This window comes from Salvelinus fontinalis, chromosome 29 (genome assembly GCF_029448725.1).
Source record: "Salvelinus fontinalis isolate EN_2023a chromosome 29, ASM2944872v1, whole genome shotgun sequence".
NCBI lineage: Eukaryota > Metazoa > Chordata > Actinopteri > Salmoniformes > Salmonidae > Salvelinus > Salvelinus fontinalis.
This window is the reverse complement of record NC_074693.1, coordinates 41641873-41655890: the sequence shown is the minus strand read 5'-3', so window position 1 is coordinate 41655890 and position 14018 is coordinate 41641873. Positions and strand designations below refer to the sequence as shown.

At 39.0% G+C, this 14018-nt stretch overlaps 5 non-coding genes across 5 annotated transcripts; all 5 read right to left on the bottom strand.

The window, feature by feature from the left end:
- Positions 1-1230: 1230 nt before the first annotated feature.
- trnac-gca (transfer RNA cysteine (anticodon GCA)) lies at positions 1231-1302 on the bottom strand. Its single transcript has one exon. It is a non-coding gene; the product is annotated as a tRNA-Cys (tRNA).
- A 3643-nt stretch (positions 1303-4945) lies between these two features.
- trnac-gca (transfer RNA cysteine (anticodon GCA)) lies at positions 4946-5017 on the bottom strand. Its single transcript has one exon. It is a non-coding gene; the product is annotated as a tRNA-Cys (tRNA).
- Positions 5018-8660: 3643 nt separating this feature from the next.
- On the bottom strand, positions 8661-8732 carry trnac-gca (transfer RNA cysteine (anticodon GCA)). The gene has a single exon. It is a non-coding gene; the product is annotated as a tRNA-Cys (tRNA).
- Positions 8733-12377: 3645 nt separating this feature from the next.
- trnac-gca (transfer RNA cysteine (anticodon GCA)) lies at positions 12378-12449 on the bottom strand. The gene has a single exon. It is a non-coding gene; the product is annotated as a tRNA-Cys (tRNA).
- Positions 12450-13308: 859 nt separating this feature from the next.
- trnac-gca (transfer RNA cysteine (anticodon GCA)) lies at positions 13309-13380 on the bottom strand. Its single transcript has one exon. It is a non-coding gene; the product is annotated as a tRNA-Cys (tRNA).
- Between the last annotated feature and the right edge of the window lie 638 nt (positions 13381-14018).

Sequence of the window (14018 nt, the reverse complement as noted above, 5' to 3'; positions counted from 1 at the left end):
CTATCCAAAATTAATAATAATTTGCATATATTAGCATCTGGGACAGAGTAGGAGGCAGTTCACTATGGGCACGCAATTCATCCAAAAGTGAAAATGCTGCCCCCTATATCAAAGAAGTTAATGGCGCACCAGAATTTGAATCTGGGACCTCTTGATCTGCAGTCTATTGCACTTCCAACTTCGTTTGGAACTGTCTGACTGAGAGAAAAAAGATCTAATAAGGTACATTTTAGATTGAGTAACAACTCCTGAAAAATAGCACTCCATCTCTAAAGACTGACTTAGAAAGTACATGTCTACAAGGGGGCACTAGGATTTGAACCTGGGACTTCTTGATCTGCAGTCAAATGCTCTACCACTGAGCTACACCCCCTATTTCAGATCATCCAAAAGTGGAAATAATTGTCTAACAAGGGCCATTTTAGATGGAGAGTTATTTTACCTAATCAAGAACGCTCCCTCTTAGAAAACACACCAGTAATGCATTTGATTTCAAGTGGATCGAACATTTTTAACCTGACACCTCTGGATCTCAAGAGTAAAACACTACCCACTCTGTTTGGAACTGTTTGACTTAGAGAAAAAACATCTAATGACGGATATTTTAGATTGAGTAACATAATCTAAAAAAGATTACTCCAACCGTCAAGATACACTTAGAAAGCACTTCATTTTAAGTTCTCTCATTCCCCTCCCATCCGGTCCCAGCTTCATTCCATGTTGTACTGACTGTTAACATCTAGTGGAAGGCGTTTTAAGTGCAAACAGATCCATATATTACAGGGAATTGAATAGGCGATGACTTTAACAATGACCACTCAGTATTTTCACTTCCTGTTTGGATTTTTTCTCAGGTTTTTGCCTGCCATATGAGTTCTGTTATACTCACAGACATCATTCAAACAGTTTTAGAAGCTTGAGAGTGTTTTCTTTCCAAAATTAATAATAATTTGCATATATTAGCATCTGGGACAGAGTAGGAGGCAGTTCACTATGGGCACGCAATACATCAAAAAGTGAAAATGCTGCCCCCTATATCAAAGAAGTTAACGGCGCACCAGAATTTGAATCTGGGACCTCTTGATCTGCAGTCTATTGCACTTCCAACTTCGTTTGGAACTGTCTGACTGAGAGAAAAAAGATCTAATAAGGTACATTTTAGATTGAGTAACAACTCCTGAAAAATAGCACTCCATCTCTAAAGACTGACTTAGAAAGTATATGTCTACAAAGGGGCACTAGGATTTGAACCTGGGACCTCTTGATCTGCAGTCAAATGCTCTACCACTGAGCTATACCCCCTATATAATCCAACATTGGAAAAAATGGTCTAACAAGGGCCATTTTAGATGGAGAGTTATTTTACCTAATCAAGAACGCTCCCTCTTAGAAAACACACCAGTAATGCATTTGATTTCAAGTGGATTGAACATTTTTAACCTGACACCTCTGGATCTCAAGAGTAAAACACTACCCACTCTGTTTGGAAGTGTTTGACTGAGAGAAAAACCATCTAATGACGGACATTTTAGATTGAGTAACATAATCTAAAAAAGATTACTCCAACCGTCAAGATACACTTTGAAAGCACTTCATTTTAACTTCTCTCATTCCCCTCCCATCCGGTCCCAGCTTCATTCCATGTTGTACTGACTGTTGACATCTAGTGGAAGGTGTTTGAAGTGCAAACAGATCCATATATTACAGGGAATTGAATAGGCGAAGACTTTAACAATGACCACTCAGAATTTTTACTTCCCGTTTGGATTTTTTCTCAGGTTTTTGCCTGCCAAATGAGTTCTGTTATACTCACAGACATCATTCAAACAGTTTTAGAAGCTTGAGAGTGTTTTCTATCCAAAATGAATAAAGATTTGCATATATTAGCATCTGGGACAGAGTAGGAGGCAGTTCACTATGGGCAGGCAATTCATCCAAAAGTGAAAATGCTGCCCCCTATATCAAAGAAGTTAACGGCGCACCAGAATTTGAATCTGGGACCTCTTGATCTGCAGTCTATTGCACTTCCAACTTCGTTTGGAACTGTCTGACTGAGAGAAAAAAGATCTAATAAGGTACATTTTAGATTGAGTAACATCTTGTGAAAAATAGCACTCCATCTCTAAAGACTGACTTAGAAAGTACATGTCTACAAGGGGGCACTAGGATTTGAACCTGGGACTTCTTGATCTGCAGTCAAATGCTCTACCACTGAGCTACACCCCCTATTTCAGATCATCCAAAAGTGGAAATAATTGTCTAACAAGGGCCATTTTAGATGGAGAGTTATTTTACCTAATCAAGAACGCTCCCTCTTAGAAAACACACCAGTAATGCATTTGATTTCAAGTGGATCGAACATTTTTAACCTGACACCTCTGGATCTCAAGAGTAAAACACTACCCACTCTGTTTGGAACTGTTTGACTGAGAGAAAAACCATCTAATGACGGACATTTTAGATTGAGTAACATAATCTAAAAAAGATTACTCCAACCGTCAAGATACACTTAGAAAGCACTTCATTTTAACTTATCTCATTCCCCTCCCATCCGGTCCCAGCTTCATTCCATGTTGTACTGACTGTTGACATCTAGTGGAAGGCGTTTGAAGTGCAAACAGATCCATATATTACAGGGAATTGAATAGGCGATGACTTTAACAATGACCACTCTCAGAATCTTCACTTCCTGTTTGGATTTTTTCTCAGGTTTTTGCCTGCCATATGAGTTCTGTTATACTCACAGACATCATTCAAACAGTTTTAGAAGCTTGAGAGTGTTTTCTATCCAAAATTCATAATAATTTGCATATATTAGCATCTGGGACAGAGTAGGAGGCAGTTCACTATGGGCACGCAATTCATCCAAAAGTGAAAATGCTGCCCCCTATATCAAAGAAGTTAACGGCGCACCAGAATTTGAATCTGGGACCTCTTGATCTGCAGTCTATTGCACTTCCAACTTCGTTTGGAACTGTCTGACTGAGAGAAAAAAGATCTAATAAGGTACATTTTAGATTGAGTAACAACTCGTGAAAAATAGCACTCAATCTCTAAAGACTGACTTAGAAAGTACATGTCTACAAGGGGGCACTAGGATTTGAACATGGGACTTCTTGATCTGCAGTCAAATGCTCTACCACTGAGCTATACCCCCTATTGCAGATCATCCAAAAGTGGAAATAATGGTCTAACAAGGGCCATTTTAGATGGAGAGTTATTTTGCCTAATCAAGAACGCTCCCTCTTAGAAAACACACCAGTAATGCATTTGATTTCAAGTGGATCGAACATTTTTAACCTGACACCTCTGGATCTCAAGAGTAAAACACTACCCACTCTGTTTGGAACTGTTTGACTGAGAGAAAAACCATCTAATGACGGACATTTTAGATTGAGTAACATAATCTAAAAAAGATTACTCCAACCGTCAAGATACACTTAGAAAGCACTTCATTTTAACTTCTCTCATTCCCCTCCCATCCGGTCCCAGCTTCATTCCATGTTGTACTGACTGTTGACATCTAGTGGAAGGCGTTTGAAGTGCAAACAGATCCATATATTACAGGGAATTGAATAGGCGATGACTTTAACAATGACCACTCTCAGAATCTTCACTTCCTGTTTGGATTTTTTCTCAGGTTTTTGCCTGCCATATGAGTTCTGTTATACTCACAGACATCATTCAAACAGTTTTAGAAGCTTGAGAGTGTTTTCTATCCAAAATTAATAATAATTTGCATATATTAGCATCTGGGACAGAGTAGGAGGCAGTTCACTATGGGCACGCAATTCATCCAAAAGTGAAAATGCTGCCCCCTATATCAAAGAAGTTAATGGCGCACCAGAATTTGAATCTGGGACCTCTTGATCTGCAGTCTATTGCACTTCCAACTTCGTTTGGAACTGTCTGACTGAGAGAAAAAAGATCTAATAAGGTACATTTTAGATTGAGTAACAACTCCTGAAAAATAGCACTCCATCTCTAAAGACTGACTTAGAAAGTACATGTCTACAAGGGGGCACTAGGATTTGAACCTGGGACTTCTTGATCTGCAGTCAAATGCTCTACCACTGAGCTACACCCCCTATTTCAGATCATCCAAAAGTGGAAATAATTGTCTAACAAGGGCCATTTTAGATGGAGAGTTATTTTACCTAATCAAGAACGCTCCCTCTTAGAAAACACACCAGTAATGCATTTGATTTCAAGTGGATCGAACATTTTTAACCTGACACCTCTGGATCTCAAGAGTAAAACACTACCCACTCTGTTTGGAACTGTTTGACTTAGAGAAAAAACATCTAATGACGGATATTTTAGATTGAGTAACATAATCTAAAAAAGATTACTCCAACCGTCAAGATACACTTAGAAAGCACTTCATTTTAAGTTCTCTCATTCCCCTCCCATCCGGTCCCAGCTTCATTCCATGTTGTACTGACTGTTAACATCTAGTGGAAGGCGTTTTAAGTGCAAACAGATCCATATATTACAGGGAATTGAATAGGCGATGACTTTAACAATGACCACTCAGTATTTTCACTTCCTGTTTGGATTTTTTCTCAGGTTTTTGCCTGCCATATGAGTTCTGTTATACTCACAGACATCATTCAAACAGTTTTAGAAGCTTGAGAGTGTTTTCTTTCCAAAATTAATAATAATTTGCATATATTAGCATCTGGGACAGAGTAGGAGGCAGTTCACTATGGGCACGCAATACATCAAAAAGTGAAAATGCTGCCCCCTATATCAAAGAAGTTAACGGCGCACCAGAATTTGAATCTGGGACCTCTTGATCTGCAGTCTATTGCACTTCCAACTTCGTTTGGAACTGTCTGACTGAGAGAAAAAAGATCTAATAAGGTACATTTTAGATTGAGTAACAACTCCTGAAAAATAGCACTCCATCTCTAAAGACTGACTTAGAAAGTATATGTCTACAAAGGGGCACTAGGATTTGAACCTGGGACCTCTTGATCTGCAGTCAAATGCTCTACCACTGAGCTATACCCCCTATATAATCCAACATTGGAAAAAATGGTCTAACAAGGGCCATTTTAGATGGAGAGTTATTTTACCTAATCAAGAACGCTCCCTCTTAGAAAACACACCAGTAATGCATTTGATTTCAAGTGGATTGAACATTTTTAACCTGACACCTCTGGATCTCAAGAGTAAAACACTACCCACTCTGTTTGGAAGTGTTTGACTGAGAGAAAAACCATCTAATGACGGACATTTTAGATTGAGTAACATAATCTAAAAAAGATTACTCCAACCGTCAAGATACACTTTGAAAGCACTTCATTTTAACTTCTCTCATTCCCCTCCCATCCGGTCCCAGCTTCATTCCATGTTGTACTGACTGTTGACATCTAGTGGAAGGTGTTTGAAGTGCAAACAGATCCATATATTACAGGGAATTGAATAGGCGAAGACTTTAACAATGACCACTCAGAATTTTTACTTCCCGTTTGGATTTTTTCTCAGGTTTTTGCCTGCCAAATGAGTTCTGTTATACTCACAGACATCATTCAAACAGTTTTAGAAGCTTGAGAGTGTTTTCTATCCAAAATGAATAAAGATTTGCATATATTAGCATCTGGGACAGAGTAGGAGGCAGTTCACTATGGGCAGGCAATTCATCCAAAAGTGAAAATGCTGCCCCCTATATCAAAGAAGTTAACGGCGCACCAGAATTTGAATCTGGGACCTCTTGATCTGCAGTCTATTGCACTTCCAACTTCGTTTGGAACTGTCTGACTGAGAGAAAAAAGATCTAATAAGGTACATTTTAGATTGAGTAACATCTTGTGAAAAATAGCACTCCATCTCTAAAGACTGACTTAGAAAGTACATGTCTACAAGGGGGCACTAGGATTTGAACCTGGGACTTCTTGATCTGCAGTCAAATGCTCTACCACTGAGCTACACCCCCTATTTCAGATCATCCAAAAGTGGAAATAATTGTCTAACAAGGGCCATTTTAGATGGAGAGTTATTTTACCTAATCAAGAACGCTCCCTCTTAGAAAACACACCAGTAATGCATTTGATTTCAAGTGGATCGAACATTTTTAACCTGACACCTCTGGATCTCAAGAGTAAAACACTACCCACTCTGTTTGGAACTGTTTGACTGAGAGAAAAACCATCTAATGACGGACATTTTAGATTGAGTAACATAATCTAAAAAAGATTACTCCAACCGTCAAGATACACTTAGAAAGCACTTCATTTTAACTTATCTCATTCCCCTCCCATCCGGTCCCAGCTTCATTCCATGTTGTACTGACTGTTGACATCTAGTGGAAGGCGTTTGAAGTGCAAACAGATCCATATATTACAGGGAATTGAATAGGCGATGACTTTAACAATGACCACTCTCAGAATCTTCACTTCCTGTTTGGATTTTTTCTCAGGTTTTTGCCTGCCATATGAGTTCTGTTATACTCACAGACATCATTCAAACAGTTTTAGAAGCTTGAGAGTGTTTTCTATCCAAAATTCATAATAATTTGCATATATTAGCATCTGGGACAGAGTAGGAGGCAGTTCACTATGGGCACGCAATTCATCCAAAAGTGAAAATGCTGCCCCCTATATCAAAGAAGTTAACGGCGCACCAGAATTTGAATCTGGGACCTCTTGATCTGCAGTCTATTGCACTTCCAACTTCGTTTGGAACTGTCTGACTGAGAGAAAAAAGATCTAATAAGGTACATTTTAGATTGAGTAACAACTCGTGAAAAATAGCACTCAATCTCTAAAGACTGACTTAGAAAGTACATGTCTACAAGGGGGCACTAGGATTTGAACATGGGACTTCTTGATCTGCAGTCAAATGCTCTACCACTGAGCTATACCCCCTATTGCAGATCATCCAAAAGTGGAAATAATGGTCTAACAAGGGCCATTTTAGATGGAGAGTTATTTTGCCTAATCAAGAACGCTCCCTCTTAGAAAACACACCAGTAATGCATTTGATTTCAAGTGGATCGAACATTTTTAACCTGACACCTCTGGATCTCAAGAGTAAAACACTACCCACTCTGTTTGGAACTGTTTGACTGAGAGAAAAACCATCTAATGACGGACATTTTAGATTGAGTAACATAATCTAAAAAAGATTACTCCAACCGTCAAGATACACTTAGAAAGCACTTCATTTTAACTTCTCTCATTCCCCTCCCATCCGGTCCCAGCTTCATTCCATGTTGTACTGACTGTTGACATCTAGTGGAAGGCGTTTGAAGTGCAAACAGATCCATATATTACAGGGAATTGAATAGGCGATGACTTTAACAATGACCACTCTCAGAATCTTCACTTCCTGTTTGGATTTTTTCTCAGGTTTTTGCCTGCCATATGAGTTCTGTTATACTCACAGACATCATTCAAACAGTTTTAGAAGCTTGAGAGTGTTTTCTATCCAAAATTAATAATAATTTGCATATATTAGCATCTGGGACAGAGTAGGAGGCAGTTCACTATGGGCACGCAATTCATCCAAAAGTGAAAATGCTGCCCCCTATATCAAAGAAGTTAACGGCGCACCAGAATTTGAATCTGGGACCTCTTGATCTGCAGTCTATTGCACTTCCAACTTCGTTTGGAACTGTCTGACTGAGAGAAAAAAGATCTAATAAGGTACATTTTGGATTGAGTAACAACTCCTGAAAAATAGCACTCAATCTCTAAAGACTGACTTAGAAAGTACATGTCTACAAGGGGGCACTAGGATTTGAACATGGGACCTCTTGATCTGCAGTCAAATGCTCTACCACTGAGCTATACCCCCTATATATGATCATCCAAAAGTGGAAATAATGGTCTAACAAGGGCCATTTTAGATGGAGAGTTATTTTACCTAATCAAGAACGCTCCCTCTTAGAAAACACACCAGTAATGCATTTGATTTCAAGTGGATCGAACATTTTTAACCTGACACCTCTGGATCTCAAGAGTAAAACACTACCCACTCTGTTTGGAACTGTTTGACTGAGAGAAAAACCATCTAATGACGGACATTTTAGATTGAGTAACATAATCTAAAAAAGATTACTCCAACCGTCAAGATACACTTAGAAAGCACTTCATTTTAAGTTCTCTCATTCCCCTCCCATCCGGTCCCAGCTTCATTCCATGTTGTACTGACTGTTGACATCTAGTGGAAGGCGTTTGAAGTGCAAACAGATCCATATATTACAGGGAATTGAATAGGCGATGACTTTAACAATGACCACTCAGAATTTTCACTTCCTGTTTGGATTTTTTCTCAGGTTTTTGCCTGCCATATGAGTTCTGTTATACTCACAGACATCATTCAAACAGTTTTAGAAGCTTGAGAGTGTTTTCTATCCAAAATTAATAATAATTTGCATATATTAGCATCTGGGACAGAGTAGGAGGCAGTTCACTATGGGCACGCAATTCATCCAAAAGTGAAAATGCTGCCCCCTATATCAAAGAAGTTAACGGCGCACCAGAATTTGAATCTGGGACCTCTTGATCTGCAGTCTATTGCACTTCCAACTTCGTTTGGAACTGTCTGACTGAGAGAAAAAAGATCTAATAAGGTACATTTTAGATTGAGTAACAACTCCTGAAAAATAGCACTCCATCTCTAAAGACTGACTTAGAAAGTACATGTCTACAAGGGGGCACTAGGATTTGAACCTGGGACCTCTTGATCTGCAGTCAAATGCTCTACCACTGAGCTATACCCCCTATATAATCCAACATTGGAAAAAATGGTCTAACAAGGGCCATTTTAGATGGAGAGTTATTTTACCTAATCAAGAACGCTCCCTCTTAGAAAACACACCAGTAATGCATTTGATTTCAAGTGGATTGAACATTTTTAACCTGACACCTCTGGATCTCAAGAGTAAAACACTACCCACTCTGTTTGGAAGTGTTTGACTGAGAGAAAAACCATCTAATGACGGACATTTTAGATTGAGTAACATAATCTAAAAAAGATTACTCCAACCGTCAAGATACACTTTGAAAGCACTTCATTTTAACTTCTCTCATTCCCCTCCCATCCGGTCCCAGCTTCATTCCATGTTGTACTGACTGTTGACATCTAGTGGAAGGTGTTTGAAGTGCAAACAGATCCATATATTACAGGGAATTGAATAGGCGAAGACTTTAACAATGACCACTCAGAATTTTTACTTCCCGTTTGGATTTTTTCTCAGGTTTTTGCCTGCCAAATGAGTTCTGTTATACTCACAGACATCATTCAAACAGTTTTAGAAGCTTGAGAGTGTTTTCTATCCAAAATGAATAAAGATTTGCATATATTAGCATCTGGGACAGAGTAGGAGGCAGTTCACTATGGGCAGGCAATTCATCCAAAAGTGAAAATGCTGCCCCCTATATCAAAGAAGTTAACGGCGCACCAGAATTTGAATCTGGGACCTCTTGATCTGCAGTCTATTGCACTTCCAACTTCGTTTGGAACTGTCTGACTGAGAGAAAAAAGATCTAATAAGGTACATTTTAGATTGAGTAACATCTTGTGAAAAATAGCACTCCATCTCTAAAGACTGACTTAGAAAGTACATGTCTACAAGGGGGCACTAGGATTTGAACCTGGGACTTCTTGATCTGCAGTCAAATGCTCTACCACTGAGCTACACCCCCTATTTCAGATCATCCAAAAGTGGAAATAATTGTCTAACAAGGGCCATTTTAGATGGAGAGTTATTTTACCTAATCAAGAACGCTCCCTCTTAGAAAACACACCAGTAATGCATTTGATTTCAAGTGGATCGAACATTTTTAACCTGACACCTCTGGATCTCAAGAGTAAAACACTACCCACTCTGTTTGGAACTGTTTGACTGAGAGAAAAACCATCTAATGACGGACATTTTAGATTGAGTAACATAATCTAAAAAAGATTACTCCAACCGTCAAGATACACTTAGAAAGCACTTCATTTTAACTTATCTCATTCCCCTCCCATCCGGTCCCAGCTTCATTCCATGTTGTACTGACTGTTGACATCTAGTGGAAGGCGTTTGAAGTGCAAACAGATCCATATATTACAGGGAATTGAATAGGCGATGACTTTAACAATGACCACTCTCAGAATCTTCACTTCCTGTTTGGATTTTTTCTCAGGTTTTTGCCTGCCATATGAGTTCTGTTATACTCACAGACATCATTCAAACAGTTTTAGAAGCTTGAGAGTGTTTTCTATCCAAAATTCATAATAATTTGCATATATTAGCATCTGGGACAGAGTAGGAGGCAGTTCACTATGGGCACGCAATTCATCCAAAAGTGAAAATGCTGCCCCCTATATCAAAGAAGTTAACGGCGCACCAGAATTTGAATCTGGGACCTCTTGATCTGCAGTCTATTGCACTTCCAACTTCGTTTGGAACTGTCTGACTGAGAGAAAAAAGATCTAATAAGGTACATTTTAGATTGAGTAACAACTCGTGAAAAATAGCACTCAATCTCTAAAGACTGACTTAGAAAGTACATGTCTACAAGGGGGCACTAGGATTTGAACATGGGACTTCTTGATCTGCAGTCAAATGCTCTACCACTGAGCTATACCCCCTATTGCAGATCATCCAAAAGTGGAAATAATGGTCTAACAAGGGCCATTTTAGATGGAGAGTTATTTTGCCTAATCAAGAACGCTCCCTCTTAGAAAACACACCAGTAATGCATTTGATTTCAAGTGGATCGAACATTTTTAACCTGACACCTCTGGATCTCAAGAGTAAAACACTACCCACTCTGTTTGGAACTGTTTGACTGAGAGAAAAACCATCTAATGACGGACATTTTAGATTGAGTAACATAATCTAAAAAAGATTACTCCAACCGTCAAGATACACTTAGAAAGCACTTCATTTTAACTTCTCTCATTCCCCTCCCATCCGGTCCCAGCTTCATTCCATGTTGTACTGACTGTTGACATCTAGTGGAAGGCGTTTGAAGTGCAAACAGATCCATATATTACAGGGAATTGAATAGGCGATGACTTTAACAATGACCACTCTCAGAATCTTCACTTCCTGTTTGGATTTTTTCTCAGGTTTTTGCCTGCCATATGAGTTCTGTTATACTCACAGACATCATTCAAACAGTTTTAGAAGCTTGAGAGTGTTTTCTATCCAAAATTAATAATAATTTGCATATATTAGCATCTGGGACAGAGTAGGAGGCAGTTCACTATGGGCACGCAATTCATCCAAAAGTGAAAATGCTGCCCCCTATATCAAAGAAGTTAACGGCGCACCAGAATTTGAATCTGGGACCTCTTGATCTGCAGTCTATTGCACTTCCAACTTCGTTTGGAACTGTCTGACTGAGAGAAAAAAGATCTAATAAGGTACATTTTGGATTGAGTAACAACTCCTGAAAAATAGCACTCAATCTCTAAAGACTGACTTAGAAAGTACATGTCTACAAGGGGGCACTAGGATTTGAACATGGGACTTCTTGATCTGCAGTCAAATGCTCTACCACTGAGCTATACCCCCTATGTCTGATCATCCAAAAGTGGAAATAATGGTCTAACAAGGGCCATTTTAGATGGAGAGTTATTTTGCCTAATCAAGAATGCTCCCTCTTAGAAAACACAACAGTAATGCATTTGATTTCAAGTGGATCGAACATTTTTAACCTGACACCTCTGGATCTCAAGAGTAAAACACTACCCACTCTGTTTGGAAGTGTTTGACTGAGAGAAAAACCATCTAATGACGGACATTTTAGATTGAGTAACATAATCTAAAAAAGATTACTCCAACCGTCAAGATACACTTAGAAAGCACTTCATTTTAACTTCTCTCATTCCCCTCCCATCCGGTCCCAGCTTCATTCCATGTTGTACTGACTGTTGACATCTAGTGGAAGGCGTTTGAAGTGCAAACAGATCCATATATTACAGGGAATTGAATAGGCGATGACTTTAACAATGACCACTCTCAGAATCTTCACTTCCTGTTTGGATTTTTTCTCAGGTTTTTGCCTGCCATATGAGTTCTGTTATACTCACAGACATCATTCAAACAGTTTTAGAAGCTTGAGAGTGTTTTCTATCCAAAATTAATAATAATTTGCATATATTAGCATCTGGGACAGAGTAGGAGGCAGTTCACTATGGGCACGCAATTCATCCAAAAGTGAAAATGCTGCCCCCTATATCAAAGAAGTTAACGGCGCACCAGAATTTGAATCTGGGACCTCTTGATCTGCAGTCTATTGCAATTCCAACTTCGTTTGGAACTGTCTGACTGAGAGAAAAAAGATCTAATAAGGTACATTTTAGATTGAGTAACAACTCCTGAAAAATAGCACTCAATCTCTAAAGACTGACTTAGAAAGTACATGTCTACAAGGGGGCACTAGGATTTGAACCTGGGACCTCTTGATCTGCAGTCAAATGCTCTACCACTGAGCTATACCCCCTATTGCAAATCATCCAAAAGTGGAAATAATGGTCTAACAAGGGCCATTTTAGATGGAGAGTTATTTTGCCTAATCAAGAACGCTCCCTCTTAGAAAACACACCAGTAATGCATTTGATTTCAAGTGGATCGAACATTTTTAACCTGACACCTCTGGATCTCAAGAGTAAAACACTACCCACTCTGTTTGGAACTGTTTGACTGAGAGAAAAACCATCTAATGACGGACATTTTAGATTGAGTAACATAATCTAAAAAAGATTACTCCAACCGTCAAGATACACTTAGAAAGCACTTCATTTTAACTTCTCTCATTCCCCTCCCATCCGGTCCCAGCTTCATTCCATGTTGTACTGACTGTTGACATCTAGTGGAAGGCGTTTGAAGTGCAAACAGATCCATATATTACAGGGAATTGAATAGGCGATGACTTTAACAATGACCACTCTCAGAATCTTCACTTCCTGTTTGGATTTTTTCTCAGGTTTTTGCCTGCCATATGAGTTCTGTTATACTCACAGACATCATTCAAACAGTTTTAGAAGCTTGAGAGTGTTTTCTATCCAGAATTAATAATAATTTGCATATATTAGCATCTGGGACAGAGTAGGAGGCAGTTCACTATGGGCACGCAATTCATCCAAAAGTGAAAATGCTGCCCCCTATATCAAAGAAGTTAACGGCGCACCAGAATTTGAATCTGGGACCTCTTGATCTGCAGTCTATTGCACTTCCAACTTCGTTTGGAACTGTCTGACTGAGAGAAAAAAGATCTAATAAGGTACATTTTAGATTGAGTAACAACTCCTGAAAAATAGCACTCCATCTCTAAAGACTGACTTAGAAAGTACATGTCTACAAGGGGGCACTAGGATTTGAACCTGAGACCTCTTGATCTGCAGTCAAATGCTCTACCACTGAGCTATACCCCCTATGTCTGATGATCCAAAATTGGAAAAAATGGTCTAACAAGGGCCATTTTAGATGGAGAGTTATTTTACCTAATCAAGAACGCTCCCTCTTAGAAAACACACCAGTAATGCATTTGATTTCAAGTTGATCGAACATTTTTAACCTGACACCTCTGGATCTCAAGAGTAAAACACTACCCACTCTGTTTGGAACTGTTTGACTGAGAGAAAAACCATCTAATGACGGACATTTTAGATTGAGTAACATAATCTAAAAAAGATTACTCCAACCGTCAAGATACACTTAGAAAGCACTTCATTTTAACTTCTCTCATTCCCCTCCCATCCGGTCCCAGCTTCATTCCATGTTGTACTGACTGTTGACATCTAGTGGAAGGCATTTGAAGTGCAAACAGATCCATATATTACAGCGAATTGAATAGGCGAAGACTTTAACAATGACCACTCTCAGAATTTTTACTTCCTGTTTGGATTTTTTCTCAGGTTTTTGCCTGCCATATGAGTTCTGTTATACTCACAGACATCATTCAAACAGTTTTAGAAGCTTGAGAGTGTTTTCTATCCAAAATTAATAATAATTTGCATATATTAGCATCTGGGACAGAGTAGGAGGCAGTTCACTATGGGCACGCAATTCA